This window comes from Bombyx mori, chromosome 23 (genome assembly GCF_030269925.1).
Source record: "Bombyx mori chromosome 23, ASM3026992v2".
In the NCBI taxonomy this organism is placed as follows: domain Eukaryota; kingdom Metazoa; phylum Arthropoda; class Insecta; order Lepidoptera; family Bombycidae; genus Bombyx; species Bombyx mori.
In genome coordinates this window covers 1,546,769-1,562,266 of record NC_085129.1, presented here as the reverse complement: position 1 = coordinate 1,562,266, position 15,498 = coordinate 1,546,769, and the positions used below count along the sequence as shown (strand labels likewise).

Genomic DNA, 15,498 nt, shown 5'->3' with positions numbered 1-15,498 from the left:
ATTTTCAAAGTTTCGAATAATGTCTCGTAATAAAGTCACCGGACAGACTTTAAAAAGTCATCTACGAAGTATTCTCTTATTAAATATACACAAACCGCCACAAATACTGGTGGTAGGACCTCTTGTGAGTCCGCGCGGGTGGGTACCACCACCCTGCCTATTTCTGCCGTGAAGCAGTAATGCGCTTCGGTTCGAAGGGGGGGGGCAGCCGCTGTAACTAAACTTGAGACCTTAGAACTTATATCTCAAGGTGTGTGGCGCATTTACGTTGTGGATGTCTCTGGGCTCCAGAAACCACTTAATATCATGTGTGCTGTGAGCTCGTCCATCCATCAAAGCAATAAAAAAAAATTGAGAGAGATGGAGAAACCTCGCAAAAGTCGCAACCAACCAATAAGACGATACCAAGCATAATGACTCCGATAGGAGAGTACGACTAACAAGAAGACGTCACCAGGAAAACTATAAATAATTGAAAACGCGGTATTAAGCCCTAAAGGTAAAAAAGCTTTATGTCTACGACATGTGAGAACCGAAGAAAATAAAAATGGGAAAGTCATATTAAATATCTATTTCTTAGTTATAATACCATTGATTGTATAGCACACTCACTCAATTTATTCATTTTATTCTATTATGAGCAAAAGGATAATATTACATTGTAGAATTAGCTGTTGTAGAATTCAAGCAATTCACGAGACATCAATCGAATTTAGACCTTGACTTTTTCTGCTTAAGTTATTTATTTAAGTAATTAAAAAAGTGCGCCAACGAACAGAATATATATTAAACAAAACAATTTTTTCGTATTTCACTAATACTTATCGTTGTGTGATTCATCGGATTGTATAGAAACTAATAGAAGTTTATTTGATGTATAACAATACCACGATCTACAGCGAAATTTCGAAAACTTCTCGCATCAGACAACCCGAATTACCGCCCTCGTTTCACCCTGTTTCCACCCCCAGCGGCGTCGTGAAAATCGCCAGTTCGCGTCAAAGTCGCACAGAGGACGCTCCTATCGCCTCACGAATGCGCAAAAATACGCGATCTTTTTCCGAAGTGCAATATCCAAACGAATTTCATTGTTGTTGTTTTCTTTATATAGCGCGAAACAATACGTTATCTAATTGTTTTAGTTTTTATTAAGTTTTGAAGCCAGTGTTGATTTGTTTTAAGCGAGCCTTTTTAATTACGTAAGTATAATTTACTGCATTGCGTTATTTCGTTTTTATTTTTAATTGATTTTCAGGAGTTTTAGTAAAGAGGTCTATAAATAAACTTTGAGACTGGCTACACTAGAAAACTTTGGGTGAAATAGACAATGTTCCGACTAATAAGAATTTCAAGCGTAAAAAGATATTTGGTAGTTCGAATGCAGAGAAATTAAATTTGCCGATGACTGTTGTCTTTAGGATTTTTATGTATTCCTTATACACGCAACGGTTTCAAGCATTTAAGAATATATATTTTGTTTGTTTGTTTGCTGTTATTTATCTTCGTTCAAACTTTGTATTGTTTGCCTAGTTTCATTTACATCAAGAACTTTAAGAGCGTTAGATGTAGGCGATCCAGAGCATCAACTTGAAACAAAAATTATGTGGTTGTTCATTCTAATCTAATATACGTCCATTTTAGCCACAGTTTTATCTAGAATCCAGACTAATTTGTTTTAATATTATAATATTCGTATGATGATTTTATTTATTATACAAATCTATATCGAAATATATTTTAACCCAGGAGCTAATAATATATTGTTGTATGATTTTGTAGAATTTGTGTTAGAAAAATATTAGTTGTAGTTATAATCTTGCTGATGGTTAATTCCAGCTATCTTATCCGTTTGTTAGCAGGCGAAACGTTAGCTGAAATAGAAATAGAATAGTTCGATAGAAGTGTTTCAAATATAAGTCTATAGCAGAACAAAGAAGACATTTGAAGTAAATTGTTGAGGACATGCGCTCGAGACAGGCCATTCTTATAAAATTCTCACTGATGTAATTCAATATTTCATTAAAATGACATGATATTTATTTAGGAGATTAAATCCTAGTAAGTATATTAAGATTTAAAAAAAATATAAAATGGAATTAATGATTTTTTAAAGTAAGATGTCAGTTGTTGAAAAAAAAATGAATCTTTTTTTCCGTTTATTTAAATAGAATATAATGTTTGTGCGATGAATAAATTTTTGACGAAAAAAAGTCGTGGCTTCGTGCCGCTTGCAACACCCCCTAACAATTGGTTTTTTTATGTAAGTTTTTGGCACACTTCGTATTACGTCGTTAGCAGAGTCTACAGACTTAAAACGTCAGTACCTGGCGGTAGATGGTACTCGCTTAGAACCTCAAGGCTGAAATCTCGTTTATAATAAACATTGATCTTTCCTTCAAACTGGAATGCGTGACTGCTTATCGGCAGAGGTAGGTTATGGCTCATATCCGCAATACGACCAGAAATTTCTAGACTATACCTATCTAGATTGAAGTCAATAGAATTCGGAAAAGCGTATCTTTGAAGCCTATCATCATCTCAGCCTGTCCACTGTCCACTGCTGAACAGAGGCGTCTCCAACTGGTGTCCAGTGTGCTTAGTGCAAGTTTTTTTAACGTTTTCGATAGCGTAAAAGTTAGCTTATATTTGTATGGAATGGGATCGTCTGCCTACGTTTGCCGCTAGGGGCGCTGTTACAACTGCATACAAAATTGGCTTAACTTTTATGCTATCGAGAATGTTAAGAAACTCGCACTAAGCACACAGTACGGCCGGTCCGTTGCCACCTGCGTCTAACGTGACCCAGCGATTCTCAATATATCACACATAGGTAGGTGGCCGTAGTTTGAAGTCTATGAATTAAGTTTTTTTGGTGGGTAATACCTTTTGGCGCACCTTGGCGGCAGTTTAATAGCTTCGTATACCGCTATACCTCCGACGCCACCGCCCACGACTCCTTTGTATGTACAAGAATTGCGTGTATGTTATACCTTTCGATGCTTCTATGAGTGAGTGAGTCTTTCTATTCGATTACAGTATACGTTCACGGTGTATGTACAGAGTATATGAGGCGTTCACTGCATTTTTAAATTGGTAATATTAGTCCATATTTCGTCATTAGTATTCAACAGTTATAAATTATACCTACTATTAACTTTAATAATGTTTTTATTGACCGCTCATTAAAAGTGCTCGGGACGAGGTAGCGTTCTTTTCTCATTCATGCTACATACCTTTCTTTATTTTTGATAATAACAGTCATAACATTATGCCTACAGTCAGCAAAAAATGCGATTGAAATTTACAAACAAATCTGGCAGTCCCCAAAAATAGGTATTTGAAATGCATAATAGCATGCATTTTTTTAGCAAATTTACCAATTTTATCGTTTAAAATGCTCGCAGGCCAAAGTAAATAAAAATGGCCATGATACCAAGAAGATTTCCTTTTTTGGCATCAACAGGAAATTGCCAGCAATCCGCCGCACACATTGGGGGTGGTAGGCGACATATGGCGGAGTTGAACCGATTAAAGCCTCATTTCGCTTAACAACTTGGCTGGGTTAAGTAGACCAGCTTCGCACGGGATTTAGGTGCAATCTCTACAATGGCCTCTGGGTCAACGGCAACGTGTTGCGGAGAGAGATGAGCGTTCTATCTTACGCCCAACCCCCTACTTCTATAAGGTAGTGCTCTCGCGTTAGCACCGTCTGTCACGACTGGCAAAAATGGCGCTCAGACAGTTGTTAGCAAATCCCACCCCTCTTGGCTGAGCCCTTGCTCGCCCACCTGCCCTTGTAAAACGGGAAAGGCCTCCGGGCCATCAGTAATCTCTCAAACATAAAAAAAGAATTTGACCCTCCTGTGGGCAGACTCCAAGCGTGTGATCCTCCGTGTCCAAGTCACACCCATTATGGAGCTTTAAGAAGGCCACCAATACGTTCGCGTGACTTAGCTACTACTCGTAAAACCAGACGTTAAACTTATATGTAAATATAAATAAAACCAGAATCAAACTACTAAGAATGGCACTATCACAAATCTTATTTCATTTTAAACTAAAATAAATAATATAAAATAAAAACTAAAATAAATAAGCCTTCGTTAGATTTTAAGTTATTGAACTAAACGTAAAATGATAATCATAAAGGTAAGAAAACTATAAATTAACTTAAACTAGAACATAATATTGGCATTCGGGGTGTTTCTCATACTTATGATCTTAATAAAGTGATATTCGTTCTACGTGTTTGTATTAATGCAAAGGTCAAAGACCTCATTAACTTGTATGGTTTTAATTAAACACGTCATGTTGTGTTCTCATTTCCGCAGTTACTTGTGATTGTGTAATAATGTTTGGTATAATATTTTTTAGGTTGTTAGGAACTTCCTCGGGCTCGGCGGGGCTATGCAAGATGTCGCCAGCTTGACAGACACTGTACCACAGATTACTAAATAAATAACTGTACTTATGATAACAATTCATGTGATGTGTTTAAATGAACGTTTATAAAAGTGTTTAGTGCGTCACGAGTGCTGCAAATTGTGAATGGTCAGTCAAAAAAAGGTGAAATTATTGCTCGTTTTCCAGTTTAAGCTGATAGCAAATCGTCCAGATATTATCAAACTGACGGATCTTAAATGATGAATGATGATTTTTAATTGGGCTTTTGATAAAGAAGCTTAAGGTACATAACTACATAGCCTCGATCCCTCGTTCTTATTGTTGGTCTATAGTAGCCTCATTACTTAGTGAACTTTTCCTTAATTTCTTGCAGGTGTATTTCTGCTGTGAAGCAAAAATGCGTTATTTTTTTCCTACCTATACTGATAGCCTTGAGAGGCTAGCATATAGGTGAGCTCTCGGGGCTCAAACCGGGACTGTTGCTAACACTGGCCCTAGCAAGAGTCGTGCTTCGCAGAATCTATCATCGGATCGGAAACGCGACCCACTGAGAAGATCCGGCTCAGTGGGTCGCGTTAGAAACTTAGTGGGCTAACTCGTACAAAGAATCTCTATTTGAATGCTATTACTTCATAGTTACATTCACACGGTGTCATCTATTGGTATCCGGTAACCGGTTAAACCTAGTATCCGTGATGGAAGATCTTTTAGACTGCTTAATTAGCTCACGGCTCGTCTCGTGTTGAGTGGTTACTCGAATGCGCAATGTGAATAATGTCACCCACCCGGAAGCAGGAGGTAAAAATGGTAAAAGTATACTAAGGGCTCTCCCACTTATCAAATTGGAACGCATGATTGGTTCACGACAGAGACAGTTGATGCTTGTCAGGCCATGGACTTACCCCACGGCAAATGTATAATCACATCAATTAACCAATTGATAACTAAGATTATCTTTTTTTTATTTTTTTTATTGCCTTTATGGGCAGACGAGCATACGGTCCACCTGATGGTGAGTGGTTACCGTCGCCCGTGGACTTCAGCAATGCCAGGGGCAGAGCCAAGCCGCTGCCTGCTGCTTATCTCATATAATTTCAGTATATGAAAAGTCAATTTGACATATCATTACTCTCCTGCCCTTCTCCCAGTCACCTGGGGTCGGCGCCACATGTTTTTTCTTCCATAATCCTCTATCATATACCATTTCATCGTTTACTCCCGTCTTACACATATCGTCTTTCACGCAATCTATCCATTTTTTCTTCGGTCTACCTCTTCCTCTAAAGCCTTCCACATTCATAGTCAAAACTCTCTTACCAGCCTCATTATCAATTACCAAAAGTCAATTTAACGTATATTTAGTACAAATTATATTTCATAAATTACTACAAGACAAGATTTGACCCAATTGAAGCTAAACAACAAACACACCTCCCTACGTATAGGCGGAGTCTACATTAACTAAAGTGCTTCGCTTCATTGATATCGGATTCCAGCTATCTACCGTGAGATATTTATAGGAAGGCTGTTTCATTTGTAATGTAACGAACGTGTCTAGGAAATTTGTGCTTTTGTTAAGATTTTTATTGGCACAGCTCCAATTTCTTTGTGGAACTTCATCAGAGTGACCATTAATGTTTCAAGGTTGGAAGAATTTAGCGGGACTGTCATCCGGCAATGGAAGGTTCGAATACTTATATGCTATATATTTTGGAAGTCGTCGTGGCCTAACGGATAAGACGTCCGGTGCATTCGTGTTGAGCGTTGTACCGAAGTTCGAATCTCAGGCGGGTACCAATTATTTCTAATGAAATACGTACTCAACAAATGTTCACGATTGACTTCCACGGTGAAGGAATAACATCGTGTAATAAAAATGAAAACCGCAAAATTATAATTTGCGTAATTACTGGTGGTAGGACCTCTTGTGACTCCGCGCGGGTGGATACCACCGCCCTGCCTATTTCTGCCGTGAAGCAGTAATGCGTTTCGGTTTGAAGGGTGGGGCAGCCGTTGTATCTATACTGAGACCTTAGAACTTATATCTCAAGGTAGGTGGCGCATTTACGTTGTGGATGTCTATGGGCTCCAGTAACCACTTAACACCAGGTGGGCTGTGAGCTCGTCCACCCATCTAAGCATTAAAAAATAAAAAATAAAATGTCTCGGATCCTGTGGTAATTTCCTGGTTATCAGTATGCATTAGTAATAGCAAGGTAATAGCATTAGCCTTATATTTTCACCTACCTCAGACACATATCTACAGTCAGAAGTCTTGTGAATTCGCTACTGTGAAATAATTACGCCTTTTATTTGAAGGGTGGGTAAAATTATTTATTTTTTTCAATACAATTAACACATTGACATAATATTTTGAACTTGACAACATTCATGTTTTAATTCAAAATGGCTGATGTGCTAAATTACAAAAAAAAACGATACCCTAACTCCTTGCAGCTTTAACTCACAGGATAGACCCGCATTTAAAGTTTGTTCTAACGTGCTTCAACAATAAGAAAAATAAGAACGGTTTTTCTTTACCCGTTCTCGAGAGGCAGCGTTCTGAAAATAATTTACCGCAAAATAAAGAATGTTTCTCATAAGACGTCTATAGTCTGTTGGTGAATGTTTAATATGCGTGTTACGTAATCACTGAGGCATAATAGGCTTTCTTTACGTTTATAAAGTTCCTCTTGTTTTTATTTGGCTTGAAGCTGAAAGAGTCTAGTATTATTCGAGAAGAAATAAATTACGTTTTTTATATTGTATGTCGTAGGTATATAGTTAATAACAAGTGCATATTGTAGATTACAATTTGTAGTCATAAAGGTTTGATGAAAATAAAGATAAGCGTTGTTAATGTTAATAAGTCATTATTATTACAAGTTGAAATCTGAAGAATATGGAGGATGGAAGTAAGGAGCACCATATTGTATAGGGGACGAGCTGAAGAAGTGTCCAACTGTAAACAGCGAGTTGTTGTTGGAAAACTCATCGAAATAGCGCTAGTGTAGAAAGTGGAAAATATATGAAAAGAACACTTTTAAATAGAGTGAATTATGCTGGGTTGAACATTGTAATATTCTTCGTGATTTGTGTAGTTAATAAATATGCAATAAAATCTAAATGATTTATTTTTATTATTACGTAGAAAATGTTTTTTTCCTTCTTAATTTAGTATCGTTTTTTTTTTATTGCTTAGATGGTTGGACGAGCTCACAGCCCGCCTGGTGTTAAGTCGTTACTGGAGCCCATAGAGATCTTTTTTTTTTATTGCTTAGATGGGTGGACGAGCTCACAGTCCACCTGATATTAAGTGGATACTGGAGCCCATAGACATCTACAACGTAAATGCGCCACCCACCTTGAGATATAGGTTCTAAGTTCTCAGTATAGTTACAGCGGCTGTCCCATCCTTCAAACCGAAACGCATTACTGCTTCACGGTAGAAATAGGCAGAGTTGTGGTACCTACCCGTGCGGACTCACAAGAGTCCTCTATCCTACTCTTAAGCCACTTGATACAATACTGCCACCTTAATTGGCACCCATTCAGCGGGCACTTTTTAATACACTGAGATTGTGTTCCTTGCTTCTACCCTCCATACTGAAGAAACATAAATTAACAAGATAAACCAATTCACATAACTTCGCTGCTCTCGTTTCCGCCAAAATTTCCCCATTTAGACTAGTTAGCAAGTTAGATAGACATATTTTACCTAGATTAAGAATTTAACGTTAATAAAAATTGTCTCTAACAAAGCACCTTTCAAAAAAAGTAAAGCGTTCAGCCACACGCAATATAAAGGTTATTTATTAATTATTTTAAGTCAACACCTCAAATATATTAAGTGTATAATCTATGGTCAACACTGTCACTTTGTTTAAAAGATGGCCGCCGGGCTCTCGACTGCGATCCGAGTTTCTCATTATTTTTTATATTTTCCGTGTTTTTCTCAACGTTTGATTAATGAATACTTACCTGAAAGAGAAATAAATGGGATGTTTTTTTGCCAAAATCAACGTTTCGTTTTGCTTCCGTCGGGGTTATTGCTGTTTGGGCGCGAACGTTTTAATCTGCTAGATTTTACCATTTCATTCTCTTTTGAGCTAGCATTGCCGCTTTTAATCTTCTAGTGTTGCTACATACATGGTTGTTAATTGGCGCATTCAAGGTACAACTTAAAACTGTATTAGCACTTAGAACACTTTAAAATTCTCAATTCACTTTTTCCGCTTCGCTTCAGGTGATCCGTTCGCTGTTTCGCTTGGAGTAGATCCGATTCCTGACTGACTGCGTGCCATCTCTGCAACGCTTTTATAGTCGTCGAGAATATTCCACAAAATTGTTTCCCCTATCTAACAATAGATGGCGTTGTACTTCTCGAGCGTTTTAGATGCTACTAGATCCTTCGATATTCGTTCGACTATTCCGCAACAGATGGCGTTACTCTTACCAGCGTAACAATATTCAAAGAACGCTGTCGCCCATTCTACGATGAATTTGTCAGATGTTTTTTTTTTTTTTTTTATTGCCCTTGTAGGCATACGAGCATACGGCCCACCTGATGGTGAGTGGTTACCGTCGCCCATGGACTTCAGCAATGCCAGGGGCAGAGCCAAGCCGCTGCCTACCGCTGCTTTTTTACGACAACCATGGGGATAGATGAGGTATCACGACACGGTCAAATAGTGACCGCGATTCCCGGTCGGAGTCAGTATCATGGCTAAATATATCCGGTACTAGGGTATATGCTTGTTGTTGAATGTGGCTTTATAGGAGGCAAATCGGAAATGGTTTTCCCATGTAGTAGTAAGTTTTTAAGTATAGTCTGGCGGTAGACAGGGGCTTGGTTGGGACAAGCTCTAGTAACATTGGCGTAAACTCTTTTCATTTAATACTCGTAGATAGATATATGTATACAGATAATTCATTAATATAGAAGGATTTATGTTATATACATTATAAGTCTATTTATTATTTTTGAGTATATTCTAAACCGTTAATAAATTAAATTAGATTTTTTATTGCCACTATAGGCAGACGAGCATACGGCCTGATTCTAAATAGTTAACATCGTGCTTGGACATCAACTATGCTATGGGTCAACCAAGCCACTGACTACTGTTCGAATGAGCAATCGGTAGGCAGTGGCTTGGGTCTGACACTGGTATTGCTGATGTCCTTGAGCAGTTCTGTTCTTTGCTAGGTGGGGCGGATACGCGTTTTCCTACAATGATAACTAAATGTATGATAGGGGCAGAATGGTGGTACCAAAAGCGTTCTTAGTATTTCATGCAAATAAAAAAAAAACTGATATTATTCATTGATTTAATATTAAGAAGTTGGAAGAAATCTTCGAGGATAATTAATTAGCATACAAAAATAATTATAGCAAGCAACACCTTTATCAATGTCATTTTCTGTATGAGCGCAATGGACTGTAATCTTTTTTTATTGCTTAGATGGGTGGACGAGCTCACAGCCCACCTGGTGTGAAGTGGTTACTGGAGCCCATAGACATCCACAACGTAAATGCGCCACCCACCTTGAGATATAAGTTCTAAGGTCTCAAGTATAGTTACAACGGCTGCCCCACCCTTCAAACCGAAACGCATTACTGCTTCACGGCAGAAATAGGCAGGGTGGTGGTACCCACCCGCGCGGTCTCACAAGAGGTCCTAACACCAGTAATTACGCAAATCATAATTTTGCGGGTTTCATTTTTATTACACGATGTTATTCCTTCACCGTGGAAGCCAATCGTGAACATTTGTTAAGTACATATTTCATTAGAAAAATTGGTACCCGCCTGCGGGATTCGAACACCGTTGCATCATTCGATACGAATGCACCAGACGTCTTATCCGTTAGGTCACGACGACGCGACGCGACGACGTTTTTAGTACGATAACGTTATCTGAGACTTTTCGCGTCAGTAACGACAGAAATATAAAACCTGATCGGAGAGTATTTTTAATCACGTCAAAAAAGTCAAAAGTCAAACATTTATTTTATTTAACATAAATGAAAGTACATACTTGTTGAACGTCAAAAAGAATTACCGCCAATTCACAATAACTAGCCTCCGTCCTGAGAAGAACTGGCAAGAAACTCAGCGGGCATGTTTTTTTTTTAATTTTTTTTTAATATATATTTTTTTTAAATATTAATTTTTACAAGAGGTATTTTAACGTAAAAATTATTGCAACATTGAAATGCTCGGAGCGAGCAACATGACGACTAACAGTACGGAGTGCGGGTAAAGTATCAATTTGTCTGCCCCGAAGCTTTAGTCCGCGTCCGCGTCGCCCTGGACAGATTTCCAATTAAAAACTAGTGTTTCCTTTCCAGTGGACACCTGGCTGGTGGCGTTTTTATTTTAACCCTTTTTTCGGCCACGGTTTTCAATATTCACGGTGCCGTGAAAATTTTGCTATTCCGAAAACGGATTAAAGTCGTTTTGTTTATGGTTTTTTTTTTTTCGTTTGGCCTCCGAAACTAAAACTAAATTTTTTTACTATGGTCCAAAATGTCAGTGGTATTTTCAGTACGAAAAAACATATTGTCCGACTTCAAATCCAAAATAGGACGATTTTTAATCCGATTGCAATTATTTATTCCTAATTTATAGCGAGTATAGCGTATGGTTACCGTCGCTCATGGACGTCAGCAATGCCAGGGTCAGACCCAAGCCACTGCCTACCGATTGCCCATTGGAACAGTAGCCAGTGGCTTGGTTGACCCCTAGCACATAGTTGATGTCAATTTTTTAGAATCAGGCTGTATGCTCGTCTCCCTACAGTGGCAAAATTCCCGAGCGTTATTATCGCATTAGTAACGCGAGCAACGCTTCGAGATAAAGCTAGTATCTAATTTATTAACGGTTTAGAAGATACTCAAAAATAATAAATAGACTTCTAATATATATAAAACAAGTCCTTCTGCATTCATGAATTAACTGTATACATATATCTACGAGTATTAAATGAAAAGAGTTTACGCCAATGTTACTAGAGCTCGTCCGTTGCCGAGTAACTCGTGCGTTCTAAAGAAGTCGTATTTGATTACGTTCTTATGCGGCTTCATTGGACATGCACTAGGGTTGCCAATTGAAAAAGTTTAGGTCATTGTATGGAACTAGATTGATTTACTGGTGGTAGGACGTCTGGTGAATCTGCACTAAACTGCCTATTTCTGCCGTAAAACAATAATGCGTTTCGTTGTGAAGACTAGGTCGGCCATTGTATTGAAAAAACTGAGACCTTAAATCTCTCAAGGTGTGTGTGTAGATGTCTATCATCATCATCATCATCATCATCATCAACAGCCCACAGTCGTCCACTGCTGGACATAGGCCTCTCCCAATCCACACCACTGAGCCCGGTCTGCGGCTCTCCTCATCCACTTCGTGCCTGCCATCGTGCGGGGGTCATCGCACCATCTAGCCAGGGGGCGTCCCACGTTACGTCTTCCGCCGCGCGGTCTCCACTCGAGAACCCGCCTGCTCCAGCTATCGTCAGTCCTACGGCTTATATGACCAGCCCACTGCCACTTCAGCTTGCTGATTCTTTGAGCTATGTCGATGACTTTAGTTCTCTGTCGAATAATCTCATTGCCGATTTTATCCTTCAGAGAAACTCCAAGCATGGCTACATATAGATGTCTATGGGCTCCGTTAACTATTTAACACCGGGTGGGCTGGAGCTAGCCCATTCAGATAAGCAATAAAAAGGAAATTTATAATGTTTTTTAATATCATACACTGGAATTTAAATGCAGACATCCTGAAATAATATTTAACTGTCAAAAATGTTCTGTTGATCAGAAAACACGGGTGTATGAAGAAAGTTTTCTTCTATGTCGTACGCGGTGTCTTCGCTTTTGTTTCTGTTTTTAACTTTTCGTGCTTTTTATTTTAATTGATATTTTGAGTATATGTGCTATGTTACCAACTCGTATCGTGTTCTACCATCTTCTTGTTCTCCACCTTATCCCACTAGGTGGGGTCGGCACAGCGATTTTTTCTATTTCATTCTCCTCTATCAACCGTCATTTCAACACTCACTCCTCTCTCTCTTTCTCTCTTTCTCATATCATCATTGACACACTCCATCCATGTCTTCTTCGGTCGACTTCTTTCCCATCTACCTTGTCCTACCATATCCATACATCTCCTAGTCACATGCATCTATGCACACGCAATTATGCATATCGTGACATGCATATCGTATGCTACCATCTGAAATAATTTTGTGGCGTATCAACAATATATATCTGTTAGTTCCGATTAGAGTTCAATACCAGACACGCAATGAGCTTAGCACTAGTCAATAATGGGAAAATTAATTACTTAGCCTTTTAAGAAAAGTCGAAGGTTTTCCTTCAACCACTTTTTCCTATTCAGTTTTAAAGTTATCACTAATAATGTCGTTTGGCTATTGGCATTTAGTAGAAAAATCACTAGACATTTCCATTAAATGCTTATTTCAAATTATTCCGGTAAAACAGAAACCGATCTGGCAACATCGCCGCGTTAATACCAAGTCAAACAAACCTAAATCCTAAATAATAAAACCCTGAAAATTATATAATGCGGTGCTCCTTTTAACTCTGCGTAAAATCTAAAAATTAATTCAAAAGCACGTTCAAGCGATACACTCGAAATTGAGAGCGTGCATGCAAAAATCTTTCAGTAGCTTAATACATCATCAATACGGTCGGTATACTTTTCAAAACGCGGGGAAATGTTTTGCTCGTAATTACCGAAGGGGTGCATGGTTATTGTTATTGAAATTACGGCTCACCTGATGCCCACGGTTAGGTGATTACTGTCGCTCGGAAAAATCATCAAAGATATGTGCAGTCACAAAAGGATTGCTATTGTGGTAAGACGTATGTATGTTATATTTATATGGTTAAGCCCGCTGAGTTTCTCGCCGGATCTTCTCAGTGGGTCGCGATTCCGATCCGGTAGTAGATTCATTCGCGAAGCAATTGCTTTTGAGTTGTTAGGTCTCCTTCGGAGGCGCTCAGGCAGTTGTTAGCAAATCCCACCCCTCCTGGCTGAGCCTTTGCTCGCCCACCTGTCCTGGTGAAGCTGGAAAGGCCTCCGGGCCACCAGTAATCTTTCAATCATAAAAAAAAATCGATTGGTATTTGAAACTTTAACTTTTTAATTTTTGGGATGGTATGGACATGTGATGAGACGAAATGACAATAAGGTTGTTAAGAGAGTTTTAGCTATGAATGTGAAAGGCTTTAGAGGAAGAGGTAGACCTAAGAAAAAATGGATGGATTGCGTGAAAGACGATATGTGTAAGAGGGAAATGAGTGAAGAAATGGTATATGATAGAGGAGTATGGAAGTAGAAAACGCCGAACCCAGGTGACTGGGGGAAGGGCAGGAGAATGATGATGATGATGATGGTATAAGAAAATTTAAATTTTAGTGTAAAAGTTTCAAATAATAAAATGCAAACCCATAGAACCAAAAAGGACGAAGTCAAAGGAAAAACAAAAAAAGAAATAGAAAATTCCCTTACTATTTTATTTTTTTGGGATTGAAGGATCACTGGTGGCCCGCGGGCTTTTCCATCGGGACAGGTGGGCGAGTCCGGGCTCAGCCAGGAGGGTTGGGATTTGCTAACAGCGGCCCGACGCCTCCAATGGAGACCTAATAACTCAAGAGCAGCTGCTTCGCGAGTGAATCGTAATCGCGACCCGCTGAGAAGATCCGGCAAGAAACTCAGCGGGACCCTACCTATGGCACGTTTGAATGGATGTGCTACTTGAGATATAGCCAAGGAGGATTGACGTCAGGCAATTGGCCGTTTATAAAACTCGCGCGAAATCACTATATAGCATGATAAGAGGACATGCTGCGCCGACTTCACATAAATTTGGATTCAGGGTAAGAAAAAAAAAGAAGAAGATTGTGTTAAGACGTAAAAGGAAAAAAATAGCTGATTTTTTGTTTCATTGAATACACAATAGTACTACCACTTCTACAAGTGACCAAGAATCATAAAAAAAATACCATGCATTCCTTATGCAACATCCCTTAATTTAGGTTTTCTTCTGTGTTATGGGCCCCGAAAATGAATTAAGTTTTAGGTAAGCACCGACATAGCGTACTAAATTAACATTTTAACACATTTATTCCTAACGGTACCAACATTCCCAACTTTAAAAGCATTTTGATTTAGCTGGAATGGAAATGACGTGATCTCGAATAATAACAACTCTCTATGAAGGTATACTCGGAAACATAACCAAGACATACCTAATCTTGAATGCTGTATTTCAGATATCGATTTACCTTCAGACACAGCCCACAAACTTTCTCGCCGGATCTTCTTAGTGAGTCGCGTTGCCGATCCGGTGGTAGATTCTGCGAAGCACTGCTTTTGCTAGAACTAGTGTTACCAACGTCACCAGGTTAGGGCCCCATGAGCTCACCTACTCGCTCGGAAAATCTAATGTAACCCCTTGAGGTTATTTTTTTTTTTTTTTGCTTCGATGGATGGACGAGCTCATAGCCCACCTGGTACTAAGTGATTACTGGAGCCCATAGACCTCTACAACATAAATGCGCCACCCACCTTGAGATATAAGTTTTAAGATCTCAGTATAGTTACAACGGTTGCCCCACCCTTTAAACCGAAACGCATTACTGCTTCACGGCAGAAATAGGCAGTGTGGTGGAATGGGTACCAGAATGGGTAGGAAAAAACCAGAAACAAAAGTCTCATTGCTGTTGGTTCGCTCTCGCACTTGTCCTTCTACCATTTATTATTCTTCGCACGAAACCTGAACAAGCAATATGCTACCTTCATGCTGCTAATAAATAATATTCGGTAACGTTTTTCATAAGGCTGCTCGTAAATTACGTGCTTTTGATGCGGACCTCGCGAAGCGGGTGGTTAAAGAACGTGTATTCATAAATAAGCGAACGGTTTTTATAACATTACTAGCTGACCCGGCAGACTTCGTAGTGCCTCAATCGATAAATAAAAGACCTAAACTTTTGTATAAAATAAACTTAACACAAACAAGAGGAGTCCGTCCGACGGAGGACACATTTAAGGAAAAA

The 15,498-nt window shown here is 38.9% G+C and overlaps 1 protein-coding gene across 1 annotated transcript in view; it reads left to right on the top strand.

Moving 5' to 3' along the window:
• Nucleotides 1-1,002: 1,002 nt before the first annotated feature.
• LOC101743882 (uncharacterized) overlaps nt 1,003-15,498 on the top strand; it is a 253,724-nt gene continuing 239,228 nt past the window's right edge. The window contains exon 1 of the mRNA XM_012689799.4: nt 1,003-1,199. The gene's annotated coding sequence lies outside the window, so the exon portion shown is untranslated. The remainder of the gene's footprint in view (nt 1,200-15,498) is intronic.